Source organism: Dromaius novaehollandiae, chromosome 2, assembly GCF_036370855.1.
Source record: "Dromaius novaehollandiae isolate bDroNov1 chromosome 2, bDroNov1.hap1, whole genome shotgun sequence".
In the NCBI taxonomy this organism is placed as follows: Eukaryota; Metazoa; Chordata; class Aves; order Casuariiformes; family Dromaiidae; genus Dromaius; species Dromaius novaehollandiae.
The window spans coordinates 93,448,254-93,453,686 of record NC_088099.1 but is presented as its reverse complement, the minus strand read 5'-3'; positions in this window follow the sequence as shown (position 1 = coordinate 93,453,686).

Below are 5,433 nucleotides of genomic sequence, written 5' to 3'. Positions count from 1 at the left end.
CACTGATGGAAAAGTGATGATTTAGTTACTCTGGCCTTTTGATACTGCTTACATCAATGTAAATCAGGAGCGATTCTGTAGAAATTTGAATAATACCTGTGCTGGGTGAAAGAGATTAAACTAAAGCCTTTCATAGCCCTCATTATTAGCTAAGGGCCATTTTCATTCCTATTTTGGAGCCCTGTGATAAGCTTTAGAAATATTGAAACATTCTGTTTTCTTCTGAGACCCTGGAGCAGGGGTAAACTGGGAATGTGTTTGGGATTTTTCACAAACACTAACATTCACTAAACAGTTTGGTTTCTAGAATTCCTGTCTTGATAATGAACTTTTTAAATCAGAGCAGGTATTTCCTGAGCCCATGAGTAATGCTAACAAGAAACTGCAACCAACAGCACACTACACAGCTTTCCCCCAGGTGTTCTTGCTGACTTAAGGACACCCTTGTGAAAAAAATTAAGCTCATGATTATTAGGGGAATTTGTTGGGTTATTTACTTAGGAGTATGATACTGCCTCTTTATTTTATATATATATATATATATGTTTTAAATCTTGTGCTAATATCGCAAACGCTTACATTTTCTACTGTCTTTTATGCTGGTACAGTACCTGCATTTGTGGTTTTTGTATTTTGTATTTTCGTGACATCTGTATTGGCTGCTTTTCATGTGATATCTGGTCCTTTTATTTTTCTCCTATTTAGCACTGCAGATATAGAAGTAGGAAAAAAAAAAAAAAAGGAAGCAACTCAAACCCCCCAAAACTCAGATCAGTTGCTTTACAGGAAATACCTATATGCATACCAATAGGTTTTGATAAAAGATCTGTTTCCCCCCAAAATTAAAAAGCTTTGCCGAAAATTAGTGCGGTCCTTTGAGCCTTACTTCTGTCTCAGCACTTTGTGTGAGTAGTTCCACTGAAATAATAAGCACATTTAACAACTTGCTTGTTGCATACAAAAAATTAGCTGCTAGGAATATGTAATGTTGATACAGGTTTTTGGAAAACTAATATGCTGCCAAAAATCTGAAGTATGGAAAATTCAAAAGCAGTCTGAAAGAGTCTCTAGCTACACAGGAACTAAGAATGGAACTAATTATATGCATATTAGGTATAAAGCTGAGGCTAATGAACTTGAACTCATCAATATGCGAGTCTAGAGTAATTCGGATTGGACAAGCATTTCGAAATGCTTACGTCTCAGTTTCAGGGTGATGGATTTTGCTGTACTGATTCGTGTGGAATACCTTCTACTCATAGTCCCGATGAGCTATACGAACATATCCTCATATGTGAGCAGGGATAGTATGACCTGGATCCAAAAGTTAAAAAAAATATCCCAGCAGAAATATAAGGACAGATAGGGGCACTGTGCAAATAGAACACTGCCTTAAAAGAAACACATAAAGAACATGGTAATGTACAGCATGGCAAGGAAAAAAAAAAAAAACAAACAAATGAGCACAGCAGCGCTACTTTGTGGAGGTGAAACACAAGCTGCTTCCTCAGAAGAGACACTGGCAGATGGCTTCCTGATGTGTGGAGGGGTGTGGAGGAGGAAAGAGTTGGGCTGCAGAAACTACTAAGCTCATTTAATAGTCTACCCTCTGCATGGCTGGCATGCAGATATTGTAATAGGGTTTTTGATAATACATATAAACCTTTCCTTTTAATGTATAATACCTGATAGTTTACTTGGGTAAATTGCAGAGCACTGGGCTACCCACCATAAGTGAAAGTAGCAGAATCTGGCCCAGACCGGTGCCAAATGTTGGAACAGATGTCACTGACTCAACGACACAAGATACATTGGCAACCATTTGAAGATTTAACTTACATTAGCTAATGCCTTAATATAAATCCTGTTGATTTTAGCAGGATTGCAGACTAAACCTAAGTGAAGGACTGAATTCTCATTGTTGAGTGACCTAGAAAGATATGCTGGGAAGACCCATTTAATAGAAAGTGGGTGGATGAGAAGGTAAGTCTCAGTCATGTTTTACCTATACAACTAATCTGCAAAGGTGTGTTCCACTCTTTGAGGTACCTGTTCAGAACTGTCCTTGCTGAGAGCTAAAAAAAGCAAACCCCCAGACCAAACCTCCTGCATCAGGCACATAATTCAGAGTGTAAAATAATAGAAACTAGACAGAAATGTGCCCACATCGGATGATCGCATCCTTTTCTGTGCACATTTAATGGCCTGCACATGACAGGTAATAGTGTAGGACCTCCTGCAAAGGTGCCACTTACACCCTCTATCACCAGGCTATCCAAACGAAGTGCATATTGTAGCATAGCAAGTACCAACTGATTAACAAACTGACTGAGCCCCACGTGCTAATCCACACCAAAGAAGGCAATGAAGTACAGACGTACAGGCGGCTGTGGAAAGCTACCAGCAACTTCCCGAGGAGAAAGAAAGAGATATTCTTTAGACAAGATTCAACCATCATGACTCATACCTTTACTCCGTGACATGCCTGAATGCAATCAATGGGACTAACATCACTGAGGACACCTTAAATTTAAAACAAAAGGTTTTCCTTCAACTCAAAGAGAAAAAACAAGAGTATCAATAGTATTAACTGGGCTAATACATTTAGTGCATGAACAGTTGCATAACAGGTTGCTTAATATTGCATATGCAAAAGTTGCATAATATTGGAAATCAGTTAGTTATGTATTATCTACACAAAAATATTAAATATAATCTGCTAGTCTGGGAAATGTTGCTTTCTGTTTAACATCCAAATGATAGCAAGCATTACATTTGGAATTATTTAATTATTTATTTTAACATACTTGTATACAAGGAGACACTCATTCTGAAATAATAGCTTGTTTCAACATAATCTAAGTAGGGATTTCTCTGACTGGGTAAAGGCTTTTAACACATTTGAGACTTAGAAACTTTCCTCACAAGCCTCCCTGAATATAATCATAGTGACAATATGTCTTTTCTCTTGTCATGATTTTCACTTTGTGTGTCTTTACTGAGGGCCAACATCGTTTAGCAATGTTTTAGTTGCGGCTGAAATGGATAACACTTTAGTAAAATATGGAACATATATTTTGAAATTAATTTTTAGCAGCTAAAGAAATTTAAAACATACATGTGTTTATAGGTACATGTATATTATATATTTGTGTATAATAATATATACACACACACATTTATTGTTTTAATGTTTAGCTTTAATAGCAAAAAGTACAGTAGAATTCCACTGATAGCAAGATTTGATTCTAGATTATCCATAGAAAATTGGTGCACTTTTTCTGATAATCAATATAAGCTCAAAACAAAATGAGATAACAGATAATTCTCTCTAAAACTGATAATCAAATTGAACACCTAAGTAACTGAGTGAAACCCACTATAGTAATCAAGTAGATGCTTGATAATGAAATAATTCCATTGGAAAATGTTACTGAATAAAATTTTATATCAGTCCCAACTACATGAGTGTACAACATTTAGCGTAAGGGCTCTCAGTCCTGACTGAAGCCCATAAGTACTACTGGAGTACAAATAATAAATAATAGTACATGTACTGTAAACTCTCTAAAATCAGCAATAATACCAAGCATTTTCCATTTTTGAAACACTGTACAAACATAAAACTATTCCTCACAACACCCCTGTGAGGTAGGTACAAAAGTATTACCCCCTCTTTACTGATGGGGTAATTCATCCCAATACTACAAGGTGCTAGTTGACTTTGCAGGGGGAGTTCACTCCCTCATTCCCAGAGGCCCCAAAAGTATTTAATTCTCAAGCAGAATCAGAGTCTATTTAGCGACTTGCCCACATCCCTAAAATATGTCAGTGACAGAGCCTGAAGCTTTTGGCTTTCAAATTTATCAGTTGGTCAATTGAGCCATTCCGCCTTCTGAAAAAATAAAATACTATACAGTGCTGCAACATGCACTAAGGTGTTTTTTGTCTAATAAATCTGCTGATACCCTTCATATCTGCAAAGGAAAAGTGTTTGCCTGCTAGTGTCTGGCTTGTGTAGCTGTATCACAGTAAAATTCTCACAGTTTACTGTTTTTATACATAAAAGCTACAGGTTCTTTTACTCATTGATGTGAAAAGGGACTGATTACTCATATGATGTAGTTTTGACACCAAATTCTAAATTAAGGGACACACATCTCTTTCAGGTTCAAAACAGGACCTCCTTTCAAACGGGGAAAACCTTGTGGTATGTACTAAAATATATGTATTATCTTTTCCCCCTTACATTAAAAATAAAGTCCAGAATGCTTTTGCCTAGACATATTTTTAATATACAATATAGCTGATGACATCTAAAAGCGAAGCAAGACAGTTGAACCTGGAAGCGCTCCCTCTTGCACCAGTATAAATCTGGAACATTTCCACTGAACCCATGGAGTTTCCAGCGGTGTAAAAGCAGGCACAGGGAAATTAGGATCAGGACCTCTGTCTTCCTGACCGCCTGTGGCTGCTCAATAGCAGCCAACTAACAAACTTCATGCCTTCATCTAAAGGAAAGTGTGTGAATGGCATGTTTGTTAGCAGATCCTGCAAGCTGTGCACATACCTGATCATATCACTGATGACTTCGTCATTCATTATGCTAGTGTTACACACAGATGTAAATAACAGGCAGCTCTTTTGACTTCTGCAGAATTAGAGAAAAAGGAAAAAAATAAAACACAGTATCTTCCAAATGACAGAGAACATGCAGAGAAGTAAATTAAAGGCAACACAAATGCAGCACAAATGCAGCTTTAGGAAAACAAAATATTTGCTAAGAAGGAAAGGGCAAAATTGGTAAGGGACTAGATTTTATATATCGAGGGCTAGTATATACAAAAGAAGAAAACAATCAAAAAGTAGTTAATGTCAATCATTTGTCATAAATGCTCTTTTTCTAGTAACTCATGGAAAAAAATTATGTGAATAGTTTGAAAGCCTTGCTGGAATTTTCACATTGTAAAATAACCCTCTCCACAAAAAAATCATAACCTGAAGTTGTTCCTATTATAGAGTTCCTACATGGCTCTATTTTTAAACATCTATAATTCAGCAGCCTCTGATCAGTTTTATCTATGTAACACATTTTATTATTTACTGTCTTCCTATAATAACAAAAATAGCCCATACATATTTAAAAATAGATACCACTTCTGCTTTCATCCTTTTTGGGGGGGGGGGCGGAGGGGAAGGCAGATAATTTTCCTCTTACTGTTTGAACAGAATCGTAACTATCAGTGCTTTTTTGCTTTCCTTCTTTTTTTGCACATTGCATTGTCTTTCAGCAAGGCTCAGGGATGAATGTGCAGGGACACAAGCACGAGTGCAAACCTAGGGTTGTGGCTGAGTCACCAGAGGAAACTCGTACCTTCTTTGGGTAGGTCTTATAAAGCAGAGTATCTTCGTAACAAGGCCACTGAAGGATGA